Source organism: Zosterops lateralis, assembly GCF_965231275.1.
Source record: "Zosterops lateralis genome assembly, chromosome: 1".
In the NCBI taxonomy this organism is placed as follows: domain Eukaryota; kingdom Metazoa; phylum Chordata; class Aves; order Passeriformes; family Zosteropidae; genus Zosterops; species Zosterops lateralis.
The window spans coordinates 27,512,779-27,526,794 of NC_139762.1; positions in this window are offsets into that span (position 1 = coordinate 27,512,779).

Consider the following 14,016-nt stretch of genomic DNA (forward strand, 5'->3'; position numbering starts at 1 on the left):
TCTGCTCTAGAAACTATCCCTGCAACATAACTTGAATCTGTTACCAAATTGAAAGGTCCAGGGAACGTCTCAAATGCTCTAACGACTGCGGCCAGCTCGGCAACCTGAGGTGATCCTTCCACCTCAACCACCTCTGATTCCCACCTCTGGGTGAGGGGGTCCCGCCAAGTCATAACTGATTTGTGGGACTTTCCGGACGCGTCAGTGAAGACGGTTAGAGCCTTAAGAGGCTCCTTGCTTTGGACACTTTTTAATTCCAATCGAAATTGGGCATCCGAATTGAAAATTTTGTGGGCAGGCCGATGAATAGAAATTTGACCAGGGTAGTTATCTAGGGCAAACTGCAGCGCTTCGTTCTCTTGAAGCAGATGCTCTAGCATAGCTTTTGTAATTTGACCAGATTTCAATTTGATTGGCATGTGAATGCACTCAAAGTCACAACCAGCCAGTTCCCTAAGGCGCATTCTGGCTTTCCTAATCAGGTCAGCCATCAATTCTTGTGGCTTTGTCATTCTTTTGGTCCTGTGGTGGCTCAGAAAGACCCACTCTATAATAGAGAGAGGATCTTCTTTGCCTTGGACCTCCCTTGATTTTTTGAGGGTTTTGTTGTTCCACTGAAAAATCATCCCATGGAGATGTGGCAGCTTTCCTAAGATGATGAAACGAAAAGGCAGGTCAGGTTTGCATCTGTTGGCCTGTCTGGTGGACAATGCATGTTGAATGTTATCCAGTGCAATTTTTGCCTCTGGGGTGAGGGCCCTGGGTGAACTCAGTTCAGCTCCCCCTTTTAACAAATTGAAAAGGGGGGCCAGGTCTTCGGTAGAAAGGCCTAGCCAAGGTCTCACCCAATTCAGAGCTCCACACAGCTGATGGACATCTGCAAGGGTCTGAATTTGGGTTTTGATTTCCAATTTTTGAGGAACAATAGTCCTCTTCCCAATTTCCAGCCCTAGGTATTTCCAGGGTGGCATCTTTTGAATTTTGGATTCCTGTAGTTCAAAACCTGCATCAACCAGTGCAGCCACGGTGAGGTCAAGGGCATGCGCCAACAGGTCATCTGTTGGTGCAGAAATCAACACATCGTCGAAATAATGCTGGATTATCACTTGGGGCACCGCTGCACGCACAGGTGCGAGCAGGGAAGCAACATACCTTTGACAGATCACTGGCGAAACTTTTAGACCCTGCGGAAGGACTCTCCACTGATACCTCTTTCGTGGAGCCTCTCGGTTCAAGGTGGGCACCGAGAATGCAAACCTTGGGGCATCATCAGGATGGAGGGGAATGTGAAAGAAACAGTCCTTTATGTCAATTACAGTCAAACTCCAGTTTTCGGGGAGCATGCTTGGGGCAGGCATCCCTGGTTGCAGGGATCCCATGTCCTCAATTACCTCATTAATTTTGCGGAGGTCATGGAGGAGCCTCCACCTGGTCTTATCTGCTTTCTGAATGACAAACACTGGAGAGTTCCACGGTGAAGTGGTCTCTTCAATGTGGCCCTTTTTCAGCTGTTCTTCCACAAGCTCATTGAGCGCCTTTAACTTCTGTTTAGAAAGTGGCCACTGCTCTATCCAGATTGGTTCATCTGACAGCCAATTCAGTTTCTGTATAGGGCGCTCCTCAGTGACCACTGCCTGAAAAACCTTTGGAGGGTCAGGAATATTAATTGTGACTCCCCATTGGGACATCAAATCTCTTCCCCACAGAGGTTCATCAAAATCCAAAACAAATGGGCGTAGCGTGGCTATTTGCCCGTTTGGCCCTTCAATTGTCACTGCCTTTTTTGACTGCTTGGCTAGTTGCAAGCCTCCAATACCATTTACATGTTTGGCAATGTCCTGCAGTTCCCAATGTGATGGCCACATCCTTTCTGGGACGACCGTCACATCAGCAGCTGTGTCCCAAGCTCCTTTAAGGAGTTTGGATTCCCCACTCATAGAAAGCTTACAGAAATCTTTTGGCCTGTTTGAGCCTATCTTTTTTACCACAGCGACAGTGGTGTCTTTGTCGCTTTCTCCTTTGCCACTCTCTGTGGCACTTTCCTCTGGACTAGTCTTTACTACAAGTCCTTGCACTGCAGGGATGGCCTGGGCAATAATTTGCCCTTTTGGTAGGAAGGTGGGTGGGTTTTCACTGCGGAGCCACACAACAAATCGCTCTGGGTCAGTTGTGATTGTCCCAGGGGCGATCTGTATGTCTGAGGGGGTGAACTTACAGTCCCCAATGACCACAAATTTTGTCTCCACCATGTGCCACGTGCCGGGTTCCTTTGAGACCATGGCTGTTTGCCACTGACTGTCCCGCAGGTGAAGAGGCTCAGCCAACTGGAGCCTAAATGGCCCATACCTGTCCGCTGTTGTCAAGGATCCTGATGGCTCAGGCAATACTATGTGCCTCGGTTTCCCTTGTTTTGTCAGGTCCTGTGAAGAGAGAGACAAATCTGATTTAGGTAACCTTTTTTCTTTTTGGGTTGTTTGGGCTGCCCGATTGGGATCGTCACGCTGGGCAGTTCCGCGCTCTCGAATCAGTTTTTTGACACCCTGGTGTTCTTTTTGTTCTCCCTCCCCTCATGTTCCCTTTCCTGTTTTAAGAAATTGTCAAATTGTCCCTTCATTGGACATTGATTGATCCAGTGACCGCTTTTTCCACACAGAAAACACTGGCTGTTAGCACGTGCAGGAGCGTTCTTCTTGTGTGGTTCTGGTGTTTTAGGTGTTTCCACAGCCGCAGCGGTGATTTTATGGCGCGTTTTCCCCTCTCTAAGGGCTGGTTTCTTGCAGCGTGGGACGACGGCACTGACGGCTTGTAGCATCTCCTTGAGAGGAGGTGTCGAGCCTGGTTCTCTGGGTATCAGATTTATTGCAGCAGTGCACTCCTCGTTCGCATGAGAGAAAGCCAACTGCTGAATCACTTGTTTCTGTGCCTCCTCTCCATTAAATTGCTGTTCCACAGCTGAAGCAAGTCGCTCCACAAATTTGACATAGGGTTCTTGTGGTTCCTGAAAAATGTCTAAGTAATATTGTGAGGGGCCATCGGGCCGCATTTTCAGAAAGGCTTTGCATGCTTGATTAGCTACAAACTCAAGGACATTTTGGGGAATGTTGGTAGCCTGGTCTGAGGCTGCTTTCCAATCCCCTTCCCCTAACAGGTGGTTTAGGGTAATAGGATTGCCTGCATTATCAGTTGCTGTGGTTGGGTCCTCCAGCAAACCTGGCAATGCAGCTTTCAGCAGTTTTCTCCAAGTGACCTCCCATAGCTCAAATTCCATTTTGCTTGAGAGGCACTTGAAAATCTGCTTCAAATCAAAAGGTACAACTGTGATTCCACCAAAAGAAGTAAACAACAAGCCTTCGAAATAAGGGCTATGTCGCCCATATTCCTTTAATGCCTTCATGAGGTCTTTAACAAGCGTCTGTGACAACGCTTTCCAGGTGGCTACCGTGGTTCCCTGCCCCCTGCTCCTTCGGTATGTCACCGGAGTAACTGTGGGTACCCCATCTGTGTTTGCACCTCCGAGCTCCTGCTTCTCTCCCTCCCGGACCCCAGCCGCTGCCTCAGGTTCCCAGTTGTAAGCTGGGGGCTGCTCCCAGCCTGCCTGTGGCACGGGCGGCTGTGGCCGTTGAGAGCTTGGAAAAGCATTTCCCAAAAAAGGTGTAGTCGGGGACACCGTGTTCCCGAGTGGGGGGTAGGGCGGGGGCGGTGCCGGTGGGGCTCCCCCTGTGGGAGGTGGCTGCGGGGGGGCGGGCTGGGGCAGGGGCGGCGCCTCGCTCGCGCCGTGGGGGGGCGGCAGGAACGCGGGCTGGGGCAGGGGCGGCGCCTCGCTCGCGCCGTGGGGGGGAGGGAAGGGGCTCCACGGCGCTGTGGGGTGCTGCTGCGGCGGGGGGAGAAAGGGAGGGGGGGCCACGGAGTCCGGTCTTTTCAGCCACTGTCCCGGGAACCCGGCAAAAGCGGCTGCAGCGCCGGCATTCGGTGGGGGGAGGGGAGCGGGCGGCTGCGGTTCCGGGAAGGGCGCCGGCAGCCCCGGCAGGGGAGGGGGGGCCGGCAGCGCCGGCGGCAGCGGTTCCGGGGGGGGGGAAGCAGCAGCCCAGGCAGTCCCAGCACTGGGCGGTCCCAGCACTGGGGGAGGCGCCGGCAGCCCGGGCAGGGGAGGGGCAGTCGGCAGCCCCGACGGGGGAGGAGGGGCCGGCAGTGCCGGCGGGGGAGGGGCAGTGCCTTCACAGTAGGAGTGGGGTAAACCCCACCCCTGGCTCTGAAGGGGCGGGGGAAGAGGCGGGGGAAGGGGCGTGGGGAGGGGCGGGGGAAGGGGCGGGGGAAGGGGCGTGGGGAGGGGCGGGGGAAGGGGCGGAGGAAGGCCTTGTGAGGGAAAAGGGGGCGGGTACAGGGAAGGGCCAGTAGGAGGGGGCTGAAAGGCATTCTGGGAACAAGAAGAAGGGGGAAGGGCACCAAGAGGTGATGGCTGTACCTCGTGGCTGCCGCCATTATGGAGGCATTTTTCTTTGTTCTCTGGGGAGGGGGGGGTCTCTGTGTCTCCCTTCGGGGGTTTCTCACAGCCGTTTTCGCTGCCGGACCCAACCGGGGTAGTTGGGGACTGGCGGTCTTCCTCGGCGAATGAGAAACGGACTCTGGGTTTGTTGGCTGGGGAAATCGGGGGGGTAGTGGGGGGGGTTTGGGCGTTCTGGCCAGCCAGACTGCCCCGGGAACCCCGAGCAGCCCGGCCGTGGCTGCGGGGGCCGGGGGATCCAGGAATTCTCAAAATGCTCGGAGAGGGGGATCCCCGGGGGGCCGGAGCATTTTTTAAAATACCTGGGGGGGTTTTGGGGGTTTTAGGGGATTTGGGGGGCTTGGGCGATTTCGGGGAGGGGAAAAGGGGAGACCTGGGGGGTTTGGGAGATTTCGGGGAGGCAGGGGAATGGGACCGGGGGGTTTGGGGGGACTTGGGAGAGGCAGGGGGAGGGGTATGGGGGGAAGGGACTGAGTGAATGCTCTGAGAGAATGCAACTTTGTTATCTTGCATTCCTGTGATCTCTTCTAAGGCAGCTTTTATTTGCCACGGCCAGAATGCAAATTTTGCAGCCAGGACGTCTCCTGACTTCCCTAATTTTTCCAACTTTTTAGAAGCATTTTCCCAGAACCAAATGCTGTTCACTTGGTCCGAATTAACATTCGGAAAATGCAAAAACAAATACCTAATAAACTTTTTCAGTTCCTTTTTTGAGTATTTAACTTTGGCAACAATTAAAACTCCAATTAAACTTTTAAAAACCTCTTTCTGGGTGGTGTTTAGTCCGTTTCCCATTCCGACTAGCTGTTATCCTTTTCCACCACCCCTTCCCAGCAAAACCACCCCCCAAATCCCTGTGGGCGTCCTTTCCTAGGGGTAAGGGCTTCCTTCGGGTGGACCCCCGGTCCCCCCCTGCCCCGTCCCTCCTAGGGTTCCCTGAGGCTTCCCAAGCCTCTGTGGTGAGTATCCTCCCCTCCCTTAGAGGAAATATACTCACCAAGCCCTCGGGACACTGGAGACGTTGCTGGGGCAACCACAAGCCTGAAGGGGACTCCTCTGGGCAGGAGCTGTTCCCTTCTTCCACCAGGGGTGCTTTTTAGCAACCCCAGTGGCTCCGTGAAATGCTGAAGACCTCGGGACACGACAAGGCGACGTCCTCTCAGAAGGTCTCTGGGTCACAGGGTCCGAGTCTTCCTCAGGCCTCCGTGTCAGCTCCCACGGCACAGCGGGTCAAAAGGCGTCTGCAGGCCCCACAGTTGGCGCGCCAGTCTGTTGCTTCGCGTATCTGTCTCTCAGGTCAGCTCAGCGCCAGCTGGGCCGCCCTGCTAGCTGTGATACACCCAACAGTACCTTCGCGTGGGTTTTTGGTTCCGCAGTCCTTTTGCCTTAACTGTCTCGGCCGTGGTTAGAAAGAGGGGACACTCCAGGCTCAGGGAGAAAAGGTTTTATTCGGGTAACTCAGGGGAAGTCCCTGGTTCCAGGCCTGTGCCTCTGGGGAGTGACCCCGGGCCTCGGTTACAGGGGGTTTTTGTTCCCCCAAAATCTCAGGGGTGGATACAGGTTACAAGACCAATCACACAAAGCCAGGTGGGTAAGGTCAAAATGCAATACACAACATTAACAAATCAGGTGGATTTGGGATGTGGCCCTGGGAGACCCACCAATCCCTGTCAGACACCTCTCCTGAAGGTCTGGGGTCTGGGGGATGGTGGACATGTGGGGGAGAAGTACAATGGGATGGGGGAAAACACAATAGGACGATCGAAACCCAGGGCAGAGGATTAGAGTTGTCTTGGCAACTCTTATCAACCTCTGATAAGCACATTCCAAGACAGAAACTTTACCTGGCTAGGGTTAAAGTCCAAATCACATCAAACCTACAACTAAGAAACTTATGATACTATTCCAGCACCCCCACAACAGTGTAAAGTGAAGTCTGAACCTCTGACCTTAGCTATTGATAAGAAAATAAATGCCCTGTGTGCATACTTTTCTCACCAGTTACTGCCAGGATGACAAATAATTTTTTTAAGGGACTGAGACTGCCTTTATGAAATACATCCATGGCAATTCCTCATTAACACTTGGAAAGGACACATCTGGTCCCCTGCACATATACAAGCATCATTCAAAATAAGTACTGAGTAAGCAGTAGATCTGCTACAGAAAGTGTTAGTGTGCCTAACAATTTATAGGAGCGAGTATAGTAAATAGAAAGTCCTGGGAACAAGCAAGGTTGCTCTATGCCTCTGTGGATACATTATGTATCTATTATATCAAGCTGATTGCAACTAGGAACTTTCTATTTCCCTTCACTTTGTAAAGACCAGTGCAGTGAGAATCTGCTTATTCTTAGAGAAAAATGTGCCCCTTATTTTCTCCCAGCAGGCAGAAACTGATGTTCTAGAGAAACATCTTATTTGGATGTAAGATGCCATTCTTCTACCATATAGAAGCAGGACTTTGGATATACCAAGTGGACTGAGATTCCTGAATCCCTTTTAAAAATAAAAATTACATTTTTAAGGAGTCTTTCCTTCTTGTATAGAGCACAGCAGAAAGATTTTATGACTTAGAGCCAACTTATTTCAATTTGACATTAACTTTTCAAAAGCCTAATTTTAAAAAACAAAGAAACCAAGCCAAACCAAACTGAACCCCAATCAGCACTATATAAAAATATACATATCTGAATAAGGAAGATTTGACTTGAAAGGACAAAAAAATGACATTAGAATAGAAAATGGACTCGAAAGAAATGTATATGGTTTTGTAAAAAGCTTTCAGCACTACACTTCTCACAACGTAGGATATCTAATGAGTGGAAAGTCACTGAAACTTCTTGAGCATTAAATCTTGTGATGATGATGGATGAATGAGGCAATGATTATGATGAGAAAATGGTTTCCTGCAAAAAAATATTAATTTTATTTCTTCTGATTGAATAAAGACAAAGAGTGGATGATACAGTTTAAGAAGGAAATGCTGAAATAAAAATATAAAAACTCATCTAATAATAAAAAGGCAAAAAAGGTAGCAACAGTGGATAAGGAGATAAATTCTCTTTCAAACTGTGTCTTTCAGGAAAGAATTTTTTTTTTTTTTTTTGTGAAAAAGTGTTTCAGCTCATGGTTATTAAGTGAGGCAGCATAAAAAGCAGATATTGGAGAAAAAAAGGTTGAGGAAATATAAACACAATTTTTTTCTGTGGATATTTTACTGAATGTTCATCCAGCTTCTAAGACAGCTTTGTAACACACTTTGCAACTCAATGGCTGCTGTTAGGGAAAACCTGTGGAAGGAAAATCATGGAAGATGGAACAAAAAGCAAAGTCAGTCTACTTCAAAAAAGATAAATTATATTGGTATGATTTGTCATAATAAGCAAAATTCTTAGTAATACTTAGAAAATTCACATTTGCTGAAGACACTGGGGTCATGAACTAAAGCAGAAAGTAAAGAATAATCCATAATTTTTTCATAATTTTTAAATTTACTTGTACAAATATATATAAAAAATGACATCCATTGATATTTCTGTTTATTTATTTTGTTAGTGTATCTTCTCTATATGACAGAATTGAACTTGCTTCAGAAATGTGACTTAAAACTTGAAAATAAGTGAAATTCTACAATGTAATAAGAGAAAAGCCCGAAATGCTTTCAAGAATGACATTAAAGATGCTTCAAAGAGCTTGGAAACCTGAATTTTTCTTTCAGGTTCTCTTCAAAAGACTTTTTTTCTTAAATTATTTTGAGCACTTCCATAGAACCAAGCCCAACTGGAAGCCTAGACTTCACCTTCTGAACTATGCAGCTGATGAACGATAGCTAAGGTACATTTTGTACTTATTTTAAGTGCAATGTCAATTTCTCACCCTTATGAAATTCTCTAATTTTTCTGTGATTCTGTTTATAAACATCATAAAATTTTTGAATCTTTTTCAGCACATCTAGCATAGCAACAGAAAACTATTATAAAAGCAACAGAAATCTGAGGAAGAGTGTATCACATAAAGTTAACAAACTCACCAACATCTGGAAGACAAAAATAAAATGGACATGCATATGAAAATTATTTGTTCTCAAAAGAAAATTTTGACATAAAATGTTTTTGATACCTCTGTGTGGAGTATTTTAAGTGAATTTAGAAGAAAAAAGAAAAGAAAAAAGGAAGAAAAGAAAAGAAAAGAAAAGAAAAGAAAAGAAAAGAAAAGAAAAGAAAAGAAAAGAAAAGTATTTTGTTATTCAGTATTCTGCAGAATTAAGTATGCTTGAACTTCTTTTCCCAGATGGACACTACTAGGACTATAGGCCGATGGGCAATTTTGCCTAAGCAATAGGCAATTATGCTTCCTAAATTAAGGATTTCTGGACAAGAAATATGAAATTCAATACCAGAATCTGGAGGCACTGAACTCAGGATAAATGGCAGAAACAAGCTGAAAGCACCTGTTCTGTTTTCTATTGTCACTGCTGCACTATTTTCTGTTACTTCATTATGGGAAGTATTTAAGCAGACAGCTCAAGAATCATCTGGCCATTTGTAAAGGAAGTGTATTTATATCCTACCATCTCTCAGCTTTGATCTTTGCCTCCAGGCTGTATCACCGTAATGTGCTTTATTTGGAGTCACCCTTGAAAACCGCTTACAGATTGCAACTCATGTTGAATGCAGCAGCATGACTGATCAAGGACCTTTTTCCTGCAGGACTCATGCAAACTCAACTGTCTGCCTATTATTCAAGATGTGTGCTCAAGGTCTCCTATAAGTGTTAGAGTTTTACACTATCCCCTTCATTCTGACCTCAACTTTAAAACAAGTGAGAGTGGGAATTTCTAACTGCCAAGCACAAGTGTCTTTTCAGATAAGAGCAACTTTCTTTTCATCAGAAATGAAAAGAAAGAAGATTTAATTGCCTGTATTCTTCAGTGAACCATAAAACACTTGACTGGAGCTATGATATATGAGGAGCCTTTAGTGGAGTTAGAGAAAGAATTTCCCCATTCTAAGAAAGCCATGGATTTCCTAAAAATCCCCTAAGTATATTTCTAGCAATACAGGGACAAGACATTAGGAATTAGGAAAAAAAAGAGGGCTCTAGAGATGGGTGAAAAATTAAGATTATGTTGCATCTCAGAAACTGGGGTTTGACATAGAAGAGCACAGAAGCCACTGCAGTTTCTTTGAATCCCTGCAGCATTCTAGCCATGTTCCTAATTTTCTTGATAGGTAATTTTTTTTCTCTTTTAAGGTACTGATGTGCATCTTTAAAGTATTTTTTCCATGTTAAATTCCAAGCCTAACTTCAGATTCCCTCTTCACTGTATACCTAACCATCTGTACCACATATACCTAGCCATTCATACCCATCTCTACCACCACCACCACCACCACACATACAGCAAAACCAAACAAAACAAGCAAAAAGAACAAACTCTGTTCTACTATATTGATAGTCTGACATGAGAAAAAAAAAGGAAAAAGAAAAAGAAAATAGAAAAGTAAAGAGAAAAAGAAAAAGGAAAAAGAGAAAAAGAAAAAGAAAAAGAAAAAGAAAAAGAAAAAGAAAAAGAAAAAGAAAAAGAAAAAGAAAAAGAAAAAGAAAAAGAAAAAAAAAAGGAAAAGAAAAAGAATAAGAAAAAGAAAAAGAGAAAAAGAAAAAGAAAAAGAAAAAGAAGAAAAAGAAAAAGAAAAAGAAAAAGAAAAAGAAAAAAAAGAAAAAAAAGGGCTTGTACCAAAATGGGCAGAAGGACAACATAAGTAAAATTCAGAAAGCATAGGAAGTTGTGTTAGTTTTGGACCCTTAAAAGTTGTAAAGGAAAAGATCAAAAGATCCAAATTGAATATCTGCTTAAGGCAGATTCAGATGTTACAATAACTCAACAGAGAAAGGGGAATTCCCTTAAACCTGAAAAATTAGTTTTACACTGAACAAGGGAGGGGTTCTTTAGAAAGTGTGTAGCACTTCTCAGTCCATTAGAAAAATGAAAGCTTGTTCGAGTTTCCCTTTAAAAGTTAAGCACTCATGCTTCTATGATCACGATGATTTGACAGCTAGTTAAGAAACCTGTGCTTGTTAGTGTTCTGACAATTTCTTGTTCAGATATTGTCAGTCAATTCTAAAATTTTTTTAGGAAGCTGTATGAGCTATGACAGAGGTACCGAGCATGAACAGGTGACCTCTGTGAAAGGTGCCTTACCCTAAGTATTGCAAATTCATGAAAGGAGAACATCAAAGGCCTTTGTATACACAAGTCAAAACTTTCATGAATCCACATATAAACTTCTTGAGATAAATAGACAGCCATCTCCACAATGTCACTGTGATGTCATTGACATCAGCATTGAGTCATCATCTACACCATTGTCTCATCATCTATGGCTCATAGCAGAAAGAGTATGAAGTTTATATTTGTATTTGTATTTCCTGCTTCTATTACTCTGTCACAGCAGGGTACTGGGCATTGAGCATTATTGCAAGGTTATATTATTGTCACTACCTTCATGATTCTTATAAAATGAGAATAGCAAACGTTTAATGTTCAAAAAGAAAGATTTCTCACTAATTCCCAAAGCAAACTAAGTACATAAATAAGAAAATTTTACATTTATTGTTAAGGATGCTTTCAATTTTGAAGTATTTTTCTTATTCTTTATACCTATGTGCCCATATTCTCTCTATATAATTCATATATTTAATTTTTTAAACAGATTGATGATTATGCAAATATAAATAAATAACATCAGGTACACACTACAACATTTCCAGGTAAATTATAGGTTGGCAAAATATAAATACCTCTCTCTTGAAAATGTAGGTCTCCATTTTGTTTTGTTTTGATCTCTTTCCTCTCCATGAAATTTGTGATGGACAGCTGGTGAGAATAGTTACATTGATTATAGGTGACCATTACATTAAGTTTAAAGATGTTACTTGTTTTCATGAATATAAGTTAAAGATTGATTTCTTAAACTAATATAATATTGCCTAATATGAAAATATCTCTTCAGTGTCTGATGGTTTGGGCCCACAGGACGAAACTGGTATTACTTTCCTTGCTTAGAGTGAAATCCTGCTGTTGGTGCTATTGCCTGGAAGAAACCTTCCCAAGCAAAGTTAGAGTGATAATAAAACAGCAAACCTTTATTTGAAAGCCTTCAGGAACACAGTATGGTGAAAACTGCACATGGTACAATAATTTTATATAAAGTTAGAGGATAAGCATTCATATCATATATTGTTCAATTAGAAGGTTAGTTGGTTAGGTAATAATTCTCTGGGTCCTGCCCCACTGGAAGCAGTCCAGGGGCTTCTTTGCCCCACTTTTGTTACATCTTCCCAGATTCTTGTTGGAAAACAGAACATCCTTGTAGTTGGTTCTCTTTTTAGAATAAGGCTAAACAATGTTTTAAAAATGTGTTTAGAAGGTTACCTTATTTCCTAAATGTAGTGTAAAAAAGATAGGAAAAGTACTAGGAGCTACAGCAATGGATCAGCCATCCAGAAAACTACAAATATATGAAAAATATAAAAGCTACAAATATTAGGCATCTGTGCCAGGCCTTGGATACTCAGACTAACTGCTCAAACCATCAAAGACTTTTCATACCCAAACAGAAGCACTGTGCATGATAAAAATACATATTAGAACTCAGAAGTACATACTGAGAAGGGGTGAAACTACAGAAATTTGGGGAGGGTTGAAGCAATGGCTTGGTGTGCATATTTAAAAGTTGTTGCTGTATCTGGTTGCTTGCCCTGAGTTTGTAACTACAAAGCTGTTTGTGCATGTGTTTTCTTGCCAGTTAGAAACACAAGATCAGTTGCCTTGATTAGTCATTGGCAGAGTGCTAATTTAAAAAAGCACCTCTGGGCAGCACTACTTGCAGGTCATCCAGAGATTCTTCAAGTTAAGGGTAAGTAAACTCTCTCTAGATAACACAGTGCATCTCTGCCAATATTATATACACTTTATTGTCTGAGAGGCTTTTACCTCCACAGCTTGTCTCACTTCAGCTAATTAACCCTGCAAGGGTTGTAACAAGGCGTAGCTACTACTCTCTGATGCTACACCCTTTCTCAAACATGCTTAATCCATGTTAGCTCTGAACTTTGTATGCCTTCACGACTGTGTCCTGCTGCCACATCCTTTAAGTGCAGTCGATATTGAAGTGTACAGATAGCAGTTCTGTCTCCTCACCCTGAAGTCCCTCCTTTTGCTACTCCTAGGTGCTTCATTCAGCACTCCACTTTGACACTTCTCAAGATTAATACACTCAGTGTCATAGCTGGGGAAATCTGGCTTTAGTTTTATGCTCTTTAGCAGCATCTACTACTCCCCTTTTTGCTTTGGAGAGAGTAACACTGGGGTTCAGTTTTGGGGGCATTGCACTTCACAACCACCACATTTCACAACCCAGAAGAAGCAGGAGTCTCCTAAGTGGAGAGTGACATCACCAGGGTCATATACTAACAACCCAAGAGAGTAATAGTTCTCTAATTAATTATTACTGCTTCAGCTTCCAGAGTAGCAGGCCTTTCCCATATCATCCTGCTATTATTCATTGCCCCATTATAGCCTCTCACAACTCATACCTCCTGTGAGTCTTTCAAAAGATGTGCCACAATGTACCCAGAACAGGGTTATAAAATTCACTGTTTCCTACAAAGTTTTCACATTGTTTTAGCTTCTTTCATTCATTGCACACTTTATCACAATGCAATTCATCCCAGTTAGAAACCTGTTAGCTCTGTGGGTGTTGTACATGAGCAATGATCATGCAAGCAGGCCATATGGGCCCCATCTGCTTCCAAGGAAGTAATGACGGTTTGACCATTGACATCGAAGGTAACGAGGCCATGTCCTTCATAAGCAAAAGCCACAGAAATTCCTGAATAGGCAGCAGGTGCACAAGAAGAGGCAAAGCAAGGTTCTCCAGGGTTACCTGCATGATAGTGTGCCAGTTTGTTGTTTTATTGGTGTACTTTCCAGCCTACTCTCTACTGGATGGTATTTCTTCTCTAAAACATGATTAATTTTTTTTCTAACAGGTCACACTCCATTTTTGTTGTTGAGTTTCTTTACATTGTTTTTTCTTTTTTTTTTTTTTTTTTTCATTGTTTCTATTTTTCTCCTTGCATTCTACTGAAGAGCACCATTAATTTATGGTGACTGACTGACTTTCATAACTTCCTTTCAGTGAAAGAGTTATACTGAAGTCCTGGCCAACTGACTGAACTGGAAATTATTTTTCCCCTGTTAATTTGTTTCTTCAAAAGAAAAAATAAATTTATTACTACATTTTACTTTATCTAAAGAGAGGATCCCCTGTAGTAATTTTATACTTATTAATTCATTCATATACTGTCTAATATTGAAAAAATATTACAGAAATACAATGCCATGATAGAGGCTGGTAAAACTTAAGATGTGATTAGAAAGAGAAATGAGAATAACATTTGGACCTGTTCTGCTAATGGACTAAGTCATAAAATAACCCAGACCTTCTT